At 41.9% G+C, this 11,498-nt stretch overlaps 1 long non-coding RNA gene across 1 annotated transcript; it reads left to right on the top strand.

The window, feature by feature from the left end:
* Positions 1-2,421: 2,421 nt before the first annotated feature.
* On the top strand, positions 2,422-4,530 carry LOC121830922 (uncharacterized). The gene is made up of 3 exons (XR_006074253.2): positions 2,422-2,690; positions 3,213-3,532; positions 4,375-4,530. It is a non-coding gene; the product is annotated as an uncharacterized LOC121830922 (long non-coding RNA).
* Positions 4,531-11,498: the final 6,968 nt, after the last annotated feature.

Below are 11,498 nucleotides of genomic sequence, written 5' to 3'. Positions count from 1 at the left end.
TTCCCATCCATCAGCGTATGTGTCAGGTCTTGGCATTGCCATCTATAACCATTACAAGGGGTGTACAGGATTTCCTCTTGTAATTTAAATTTTTATTACATTGATAAATAGTAATGCCAACTGCTCCTTAATGGTCTTCAAATTTTCTCTTTTGTAAAGAGAAAAATGACTATATTGAAGTCTTTCCCGTGTTCTTCTATTGAGTTTTCTTTTTCCTAAAAGTTCTAAAGAATGTCTAATATGTACTATACACAAATCCTTTGTTAGGTGTATCTAAGTATATGACTAAATCATGTCTCCTACACATTCAGATGTTGAAGCTTTAATCTCCAGCCTGTTGGAATATGGTCTTATTAAGAAATGATCTTTAAATAATAATTAATATTATTTCAAAATACAGCATGAGCAAAGAGCTTCTGAACTGGATTCCAATCAGGAAATGAAGCCAATAGTGGATAAATGTGGCCTCGTGAAATTAAAAGACTTATGTATAGGAAAGCTAATCAAGTAAAAAGACAGCCAACAGAACAGGGGAAACTCTTTGCTGGCTATGCATCCGACAGAGCCTTAAAATCTAGGACATAAAAGAAATAAGAAAACTAAACAATAAGAAATGAACACTCGAGTCTAAAAGTCTAATCAACTGAACAGTTTTCAAAAGGAGCGATACAAGTGGCCATTAAATGAGCATCTATGCCATCAGGAAAATATGCACTAGAAGTTGCTTGAGATTTTGTCTCATCCCAGTCAAAATGGCTACAAACACAACAAATGTTGGTAAGGATGTGAGCAAAGAGAGTCCCTTATTCACTGCTAAAGAGACAATAGGCTGGTGTAAACACTGCAGAAATAATGTAGATGTTCATTAAAAAAATAAAAAACAACTATCATATGACTCAGTTATATCATTCCAGGGCATCTGTCAAAGGATTCCTTATCTTACAAAAGAGATACTCGCTCATCCATGTTCACCACCCCCTCTGTTTATAATAGCAAGAAAATGAACCAGCCTAGTTGTCCATTAACTGATAAACAGAAAATGAAGGTGTAGTACATGTACAATGGAATTTTATTGTCATAAAGAAAAATGAAATAATAAAATTCAGGGAAACTGATAGAACTTTAAAATAATACATTAAGTGTTGTAACCCAGACTCAGAAAGACAAATAATCCATGTTCCTGACATATTTGAATTCTATTCTAATTGTTTTATATAAGTGCATTTATGTAGGAGTGCATATGGAAGCCAGAAGACTAAAAAGGAGTCTATGAGAAAGGAGAAGGAGGCTTTAAGGAAGGTGTGTAGTGAGACTTTATGGATGTATATTCTGACATTACTGGGAGATACAATCTCACAGCAAACTCTCTGAGCCTCTGGATCTTATAATCTTTCTACCCCCTTCTTCAATAATGATCCCTGAGCCTTAGGTGAGGGAGTATTCCATAGGCATATCCATTGATACTGGGCTCCATAACTCTGCATTTTAGCTGGTTGTAATTTTCTGTAGTGGTCTGCATCTGTTGCAAAGAGAAGTGTCTTTGACGAGGGGTAAATAACACACTTATCTGTACATATAAGGACAAATGTTTACAGTTTCTTGTTAAGGATCACATTGGTTTAGTAAATTAGAGGTTATAGATTCTTTTCCAATAACCATGACTGTGCTAGCATTGAGTACTTAGCAAGTTTCCAGTAACAGGCATGGTTTCCCACTTGTTGACTGGGTCTCAAGTCCAATTGGAGTGCTGTTGGTTACTGCTAAGATATATTTACTACTACTCCACCCTTAGGACTTAGAGTGCCATGCAGGGCTTTAGTCTGGTTCATATGCATCATAGCTGGGCAGGACCATTAGTTGGCTTCCTCCTTTGGAAGCTTGCATGAAACCTGGTACCATGAAAGCTAATCCTCAGGGAGGGGGCATCCCAGGTCAGCTTCAACTCTCCGTTCTCTGGGCTCTGTTTCTGAAGTGCATGATGTCTTTGGTATAGGGGCTTACCTTCCCCTTCTGGGCAAAAACCAAGTGTAACAGCAATGAGGGGTCTCTTTTTTCTTCGTGGTCTGCTGGCTACCAGGCTATGAGGACAGAGGTGGCATGCAGGGCTTTGTATGGCCTGTGAGTATGACAGAAAAAGCCTTCTGGGAGTCAGCCTCTGTGTTACAGCTCAGCTTCATTTCAGAGTATACACAGGATAGGGACAGTGGCTGGGGCATCATTTAATTTGCATTTGGTGGCATGGTTCTACCATACAGCTGGAGCACAATACTTAATTATAGACAGCAGAGGGAGGAGCATTTGCAGGAAACTGTGTCAAAGGTCACACTTAAGATAAGTCAGGCATCTAAGCTCAAGGACAGCTTCCAAAAAAGGTCAGGCATCCTGCTCTAGAGACACTATCCAAATAAGGTCAAGAGGGAGTCCTATCCAGACATGGTGAACTGCAACCTTAAATGCAGGGTTCTTAAACTCCAACATGGAAATAAGCTATATATTTGGGAACTCTCTTGGACAGCCCTGGTTAACAACTCAAAAGAGAGCTTCTTGCGTGATACCAATTATTCTTACAGAGAAAAGGCTACACAAAAAAATGCTTCCATCTCAAGGTGGCAGCCAGGCTAAGGAGGAAGCCTGGATAGTAGAAGCTACCCATATTGGAATTTGATCTTGGACTTCTAACTTCCAGAGCTGTAAGTAAGGAAACGTGCTGTTTAGGTAACTCCATCTGTGGTATTTTGCTGTAGTAGCCCTCATAAGCAAATGCAATACACACTTTAGAAATGTTTTCCATTTTATGACTCACCCTTTTATTCTTTCTTAATCTTTTATCTTGTTGTTGTTGTTGTTTTGAGTTTTGTTTTTTTGAGACAGGGTTCCTCTGCATAGCCTTAACTGTCCTGGAACTCAGTTCTGTAGACCAGGCTGGCCTCAAAATCACAGAGATCCACCTGCCTCTGCCTCCCATGTGCTGGGATTAAAAGGCATGCGCCAGCACCGCTGACTCAGTCTTTTACCTAAAATTAAAAAAAAAAAAGCCCTGAAACCAAGAGGAGGGGGTGGGCACCACTACAATGAACAAATATGTGATGGAGAGATGGGAAAGACAGAAAAACCAGAGTGGTGGGTGCACCAGGGAGAGAGGCAGACCTGGAGACTTGATGGTGACAGGTGAGAAAGAGAACAGAGGTTGACATCCTGTCATTGCCCTGTAGGGATTGTGGGATAGTGTGCAACAGCCTGGAGTTCATGCAGATGCAGACTCAGCCCTGGAACCTGCAGTGTGGCCACCAGATCCCCCTGGCTCTGGGCAACAGTGGAGGCCCAAGATAAGGAAAATTTCACTGTCTGGATTGGACCTCCTCCAAGGACCACCATTGTCTGAGATGCTACTGGAGATCATGTTGATGTCTGTGGTCCATGCTGCTGCCCAGGCCATGATGAAGCCTGAGATCCATGTGGATGCATGCAGTCTGGGCCACCACTTGATCTGGTGATTTCCTTGGGCTTCGCTGCCTCAGGGGGTCATCCTGATGTGAGTGGCATGTGTAGTCACCTGAGGCCATGTTGAGACCTGTGACCCATGCAGCCGATGAGGACCATGAGTGGGTTAGTGGTCCCCCGTATGGCCAAGAGCCATGTTGATGTCTCTGGCCTGTGGTACCACAAAAGCACATGTGGATGTCCGTGGTCTGGGTCTTGTTTATTTACCTATATCTGTGCCAAGATCACACTGTCTTCATTACTGTGCTTTTAAAATAAGCCACTTCTGACAACAAATGCCGGTGAGGCTCTTAGGAAGAAGAAAACCTTAAAATGGCTAGTAAGCATGTAAATGTACAGAAATAAGTCTAGATGTTTCTCAAAACCAAAATTAGAACTATAATATGACCCACCTACCCTATATAGCTAAAGGACTCCAAATCCTACAACAAATATATTTGTACATCCATGCTTATTGCTGCTCTGTTCACAATAGCTAGGAACTGGAACCAGCCTGGATGTCCAACAGATGAAAAAAAATGTTTAATGTGGTACATATATACATAATAGACTTGTATTCTGCCATAAGTAAAAATGAAACTACTCTATATGTAAGAAAATGAATGGACCTGGAGTTGTTATATTAAGCAAAGTAATCCAGACTCAGAAAGACAAATACTGCATGTCTTCTCCTGTATGAGGAACATAGATTGGAATTTTTATGTGTGTGGGGAGGGGTAAGTGTGTCATGAAACTTCAGACATTAGATAGGGAAAAGGGGGTCTTAAGAAATAGAGGATAAGGCAGCAGAAGCTGGGTCCCAGCCATCAGGGCCCAGATCCAGTGCTTTGAGTGAGTGCACCCCAACATCTATACTATCTTCTTCCCATCTAGGAGCTGCTGGAGTATGTGAAGAAGCTGGTCCTGCAGAACCAGAGCTGCAGGATCACCATGACTCTGGCTACAGCAGAATACCAGAGACAAGTTGACTCATCGAAGTAAATATTTGCATGCGATGCTGTCTGGACAATATATATATTGTGTATGTGACACACTGCAGTTTCCAATGTCACTGTGATGGATAAAGATTCAATAGAGAGGTGGGAAAGATAGAGGAACAAAGCGGTGAGTGAGTGATGGAGAGAGGCAGAACTAGAGATACAATGGTGGTGATGGGTGTGGGAGAAGCCTGTGGTAGACAATGAAACATGTCCTAGCTGAGTAGGGCTAACAGGATGGTATGCAGCAGCCTGGAGCTTGCACTCTGACTCAGACCCCAAACATGCTGCCTGGCCACACAATCACCCTGGTTCTGAGCAACAACAGGATGTCTAAAATGAAAATCAGTTTATTTTTTTAAATTGGATCTCCTCAAAAGACTTCTATATCTGTGCTGCCCCTGGAGACCACTTTGGTATCCGTGGTCCACTGCCTCAGGGCCTATTGAAGCCTGAGGTTTCTGTGGCTGTCCATGGTCCTCCAGCAGCTAGGAACCTAGTTGATGTCCCTGCTCTGAGTTACCATTGAAGATTATACAGGTGTCCTTGGTCTGGACTGCTATCTGAAGCCGTGTTGGTGTCCATGAACTGAGCTGCTGCCAGGGACCATATTGATGTGAGTGGCCCATACTGCCACCTGAGGCCATGTTGAGGTCCCTGGCCTGTGCTGCCACCAAGGGCGATGATGGTGTCCAGGGCCCACACAGTAGCAGAGGGCCATATTGATGTCCATTGTCTGTACTGTGGTCCAGGGCATGTTCTTACGCCAGAGACTACGAGTATGTCTGTGGTTTGTGCTGTCTCCAAAAACCGTGTAGAAGTTCATGATCCATGCTCCTGCTGAGATGTAAAGGACAAGGAAACTTCTTTTGTAGTGGTATTGATGACTGCAGACTCACAGCTAAGAAAGAGGGACATAGAAGGATTCTGTGACAACCCCTAACCCCACCCCACCCCAAAAAAAGTAATAACCTAGGCAAAAAGTCACTGAAGAGAACTCTTAAAAATTGTGGTAAGGTCCTGGGCATATACCCAAGAAATGCTCAATCATACCACAAGAACACTTGCTCAGCTATGTTCATATCAGCATTGTTTGTAATAGCCAAAACCTGGAAACAACCTAGATGCCCTTCAACTGAAGAATGGATAAATAAATTGTGGCACATATACACAATGGAATACTACTCAGCAGAGAAAAACAATGACATCATACGGTTTGCAGACAAATGGATCGATCTAGAAAAAAATCACCCTGAGTGAGGTGACCCAGACTCAGAAAGACAAATATGGTATGTACTCACTCATAGGAAGATGCTAGATGTGGAACAAGGATGACTGGACTGCTACTCACATCACCAGTGAGGCTACCTGGAAAACAGGACCCCAAAAAAGACACGGAGAAATGGACGAGATCTACATGAACAGCCTGGTCATGAGTGGGAACAATGAAGGGCGACGGTCGAGGGAAAGAGAGTGGGAGATCCTAGCTGGATCAAGAAAAGAGAGGGAGAACAAGGAATAGGAGACCATGGTAAATGAAGACCACATGAGAAGGGGAGGAAGCAGAGAGCTAGGGAGGCCCACGGAGATCCACAAAGATACCCCCACAAAAGACTGCTGGCAATGGTCGAGAGACGGCAGGAACTGACCTACTCTGGTGATGGGATGGCCAGACACCCTGTTAGTTGTGCCATAAACCCCATCCAAGGAAGGTCTGAGGAATCTGGATGCAGACATCCACGGCTGGGCCCCTGGTGGAGCACTGGGAGTCTAATTAGTGAGAAAGAAGAGGGTTTATACGAGCGAGAATTGTTGAAGCCAAGGTTGGATAAAGCACAGGGACAAAGAACCAAATGAATGGAAGCACAGGATCTATGAACCAAAGGCTGAGGGGCCCCCAACTGGATCAGGCCGCCTGAACGGGTGAGACAGTCATTTGGCTTGATCTGTTTGGGAGGCAGCTGTGTGTTGGTGCTGGGTCCTGGGCTCGTTGCATGAGTTGGCTGTTTGAATCCTGGGACCTATGCAGGGACGCTTGGCTCGGTCTGGGAGGGGGGGACTGGACCTGGCAGGACTGAGTCTACCAGGTGGATCCCGGTCCTCGGGGGAGACCTTGATCTGGAGGAGGTGGGAATGGGGGGTGGGGTGGGGGGGAGGGGGAGGGGGCGAGAGTGGGAGAACAGGGGAATCTGTGGCTATTATGTTGAACTGAATGATGTTGTAAAATAAATTTACTAAAAAAAAAAATTGTGGTAAGGATACTGAAGTGTTGCTTTCCGCCTGGGATGTCTTCTGTCAGGGAAGAGGGTGGGGAAGGACTGAGTTCTCTTTAAGGGGCTGGTCACCAGGAGTTTGATCATGCTCCAGTGAACATAAGGACCACATAAATTGGACTTGGTATTTTTCTCTTTTTCTTCTTTTTTTGGGGGGGTGGGGGGGGCACAGGGTTAGGGAGCAGATCTGGGAGGACTGTCAAGTGAGTGTGCTCAGGGATCATGATGTGAAATTTACAAATAATCAATAAAATATCATGAAAAATTGAAATGGGGAGAAAATGATAGAATGTGTGTGCCTGGAGGGTAGGAAGGGCCAACAGTGAGTGTTGTAAGGGGAGGAACTGAAGAGCGGGAGGAGTGGGCAGGGAGGACAGGGAATTAGAAGCAACACCAAGTATGCATAAAAATGTGGTCAGGAATTACCTTGTCTGCCATTAAAATAAAAAAAAGCTCAAAATGAAAATAACAGTCATTTCTGTTAGGAAAATCCACCTAATTTGTTTTATTATATATGAAGGTCATACTAACACTTTATCCAGTTCATATTTACCTATACTGTAATTTGTTATTACACAGTAATACTTCATGATAGGTTAAAATTTATTACTCTACTGCAGGCTATATAGTGCATGAGGATGTTGGTGAAAATGGTAAGACAAGGAACTCTGGAAGTCTGCCCCTCTCTAAAAGCAATGAAAAGCTGTCACCAAAAAAAATCCACACTTTTAAAAATTAACAAAAGGTCCAAAAAATCCAAAGAAAAGTTATTCAAGACTATTCATTGGGACTAGGCAGACAACTCAGGTGGTGAAGTTCTTGCTGTGTAAGCTTGAAGACTCATTTGAACCCTCAAAATCCACATAAAAACCATGGTGCCCACATATGTAACCCTGGCACTTAGGGATGGAGAAAACAGGCTACTTGACACTCATTGGTCAGCCCTCATGGAAGAATCAGTGAGAAACCCTGTCTCAAAAAATAAGATGAGAAGTCATAGGAAAAAAATGATGATCTCTGCACCCCCAACACATTTACTCACGTATGTATGCAGAGAGAGAGAGAGAGAGAGAGAGAGAGAGAGAGAGAGAGAGAGAGAGAGAGAGAGAGAGAGAATGTTAGTTGGGGAGAAATTTTGTAAAATTTTAACTTCCTTGGCTCCTGTTCTTCTAGCTCAGCAGAACCCTTGAGTTAAAAATTCTCTAGAAGGTTCACCAGCAGACAGGCAGGAAGGAGATCAGCAGAAGCATCAGTGAACTCAAACAACCCTTCACTTGAAATTACTCAGTTAGAGGAGTGAAAAGAAAAATCATGAAAAAGGTGAAGAAAGCTAAAATAATAATTGATCATTCTCAAGCTAAACAACACATGGGTATCAATATATGGACACAAATGAAATTGAACCCTTATCACACCATGTGCAAAAGTCAGCCCAAAACTAGTTAAATATTTCACTAAAGACCTCAAACTATGAGATTACTAGAAGAAAGCATGAGGAGGAACCATGGCAGCAGGTCTGTACCATAAATGTTTAACATATGAGCTCTAAGCTACACAGCAAATGCAAAGTAGACAAACAGAATTACACTGAACTAAAACTTTTTTGCAAGACATGAAAGCAATCAAAGAATCGAAGATCCAGCCCACTAGGGAAAAGAAACAGTTGTAAATTACAGAGCTACCCCCCTGATAAAGTGGGGAGGGCTTGGTTCTGCCTCAACTGAATATACCAGGCTTAGCTCTCCCCTCATGGGAGAACTTATCCTGTTGGAGGAGAGGATAAGGGGGGAGGTGGGTGAGGGGGGGAGCAGGAGGAGGGATGAGAGAGGGACCTGTGATTGGTATGTAAACTGAATTTTAAAAACTACAGAGCTAATAAGAGTTTAAGGGTGAGAGAGATGGCTCAGTGGTTACAAACACTTGGGCACAGGACTGATGATCTGAGTCCAAGCTCCAGATTCTACAAGGTAGCAGGAGAGAGATGACTCATGAAGTTGTCCTCTATGTGCATGACTGCATTATACATATGCACAATAAGTCATAATAATCACAAAATAATTTTTAAAGAGTTTTATAACCAAAATACATAAAGATCTCAACATCACTAGCAAGAAAAGTAATAACTTGATTTTAATTGGGCAAATGATCCAAAGAGACATTTTATAAAAGATGGCATAAATATAGCACCAAGTACATCAGAAAATATACAACATCATTAATCAAGAAAACGCAAATTAAAATTACAATGAGATATCACCTCCCTCCAGTCAGAATGACTGTCATCAAAACTATAAAATATAAACAGTGACAAGGATAAGATTAAGGGGAGCCTTTGCATGCTGTTAATGAGTATGCACTTTCGACATATACATTATAGAAAACCATCTTAAAAATCCCTACAGAAATTAAATGATCCAGTAATTTCACAATCAGGTATATATGCAAAGAAATACAATTAGTTCTAAAGAGTCAATTCAGACACTCCAGTGTCGTTTCTCAGACAAATCCTATTAGGGTTTTAAAAACAAATCAATGCTAATCATTTTCAACTCCTTCCCCAAAATTCAAAAACAGAGAATAACGCCAGACTCCTTTAGCAAGGCCAGCATTATCTTGATACCAAAGCCAGATGAACACTTAATCAAAAATTCAGCTATAGTTAAAAAATTCTCTGCTGACTATAGTTGAAATTTGTTTTCCACAAAACACTGATATCTTAGTTGTAGTTACTATTGTTATGATGAAACATCATGACCAAAGCAACTTGGGGAAAAAAGGATTTGTGTGGCTTATACTTTCATATCATTGTTCATCACTGAAAGAAGTCAGGACAGGAACTCAAACATGATAACCTAGTCTGTAGAGCAAGTTCCAGGATGGTCAGGGATACACAGAGAAACCCTGTCTCTAAAAACCAAAAAGGAAGGAAGGAAGGGAGGGAGGGAGGAAGGGAGGGAGGGAGGGAGGGAGGGAGGGAGGGAGGAAGGAAGGAAAGAAAAAAAGAAAGAGGAAAAGAGAAAGGGAAAAAATTAAAAAGGCATCCAAGTTGGAAAGAAAGAAACCAAATTATTCCTGTTCACATTTATCCTGGATAAACTTAAAACTTCCACACAATAAAAAATACGTATAAAACTCATTTTAATGCTCAGTGGATGTGCAGAATACATAGTAAGCATTTTTTAAAACCACTTGCATTTCTATGCATTTACAGTGAATGGTGGTATAAAGAAATCGACAGGACAATCCTATCCACAACCAGACGGAATAGAATAAAATATCCAAAGAGGAACAGAGTACATTGGAGCAAACATAAGCCAAAAGGCGTGAGCACTGAAACTATGAAACATTACTGAAATACAGGAACGGAAACACGAATAGCTGGAAAGATGCCCCATGTTTGACACCGCAAGGCTTGATATTCCTAAAACACTCATCCTACCAAAAGCAATCTACAAGTGAAATATAATTTGTATCAAAATACCATGACACATTTATAGATGAAAATGATTCTAAAATTTGGACAGAACCACAATGTTCCCAAATCCAAAAAGAAAAATTATGAGAAAAATAAATAAATCTGAAATCATTAAACTACCTAACATAATCCAATGCTACAGCAACCAGGACAGTATTGAAGTACTCCCTCCATGAGGCATAAACTATCCAAATCCCAGTGCCAGGCATTAACAAAACTGCTTTCAAGCTGCCAGTCAGGGGAGTCCATGAGACTCCCAAAATAGTAAAGGCTATTGACATCTCTCCTCCCAGAAGTTGAAGCTAAGTCCCCATTGCTAAGGACACTGTACATTTTCTACATAGGACTCGGAGGATTTAAGCTGGAATTGACCCCAAAACTTCCTCCCCGAGGACTACCTTTCACACCATTGGAAGGTGACATGCAAACTTGAAGGAAAAAAAGCATTCATTAGTCCTACCTGCCTGTGGTGCCTATGAAGCCCAATGACCATGACATCAAGATCATGATAGGGAAACCCACAAAGTCAGCTGACCTGAGCTTGTTCCAGGAGCTCACAGACTCTGAACGGACAGCTAGAAAGGTGGCATGGGACCGACCTAGGCCATCTTCATCTGGGTGACAGTTGTGTAGCTTGGTCTATTTGAGGGGCCCCTAGCAGTGGGACCAGGACCTATCCCTGATGAGCTGGCTCTTTGGAACCTATTCCCTATGGTGGGATGCCTTGTTCAGCCTTGATGTAGGAGGGAGGAGCTTAGTCCTGCTGCAACTTGATGTGGCCATGCTTTGTGGATTCCCAAGGGAGACCTCACCCTTTATGAATTGAGAAGGAGAAGGAATGGATGGGTTGGTAGAAGGGAGGTGAGGGAGGGAACAGATCAGGAGGAGAGAATGGAGAAGAAACTGTGGATGGTATGTAAAATAAAGAAAAAAAAAGAGGCCATGAACCTGGTGGGGGTTGGAGAGGCAAGAGGGAGGAGAAGGATAAAATGATGGAATTATATTTTCATTTAATTTTTTGAAGATTATGAATGCCACTTTCTTATGGCATCTATCACTGATTTAAATCATTTTGCTATCAATTTGATAAAAATTTCTCTTTACTTGCACTTATGACCTTGAGCAACAATCTAAAATTTCTATATACCCATTATCTTTTTTTAAAAAAATCACTTCTGTAGAAAATTAGCTATTTATATCTTCTGCTCGCTTAAAGGATTATATCCCAAAATAAATTGATAGGAAGAACAATTATGTTATTATGCACATATA

The sequence above is a fragment of the Peromyscus maniculatus genome, chromosome 7 (genome assembly GCF_049852395.1).
Source record: "Peromyscus maniculatus bairdii isolate BWxNUB_F1_BW_parent chromosome 7, HU_Pman_BW_mat_3.1, whole genome shotgun sequence".
Lineage (NCBI taxonomy): Eukaryota > Metazoa > Chordata > Mammalia > Rodentia > Cricetidae > Peromyscus > Peromyscus maniculatus.
The sequence above is the reverse complement of the archived record's forward strand: the minus strand, read 5'-3'. Positions and strand labels throughout refer to the sequence as shown.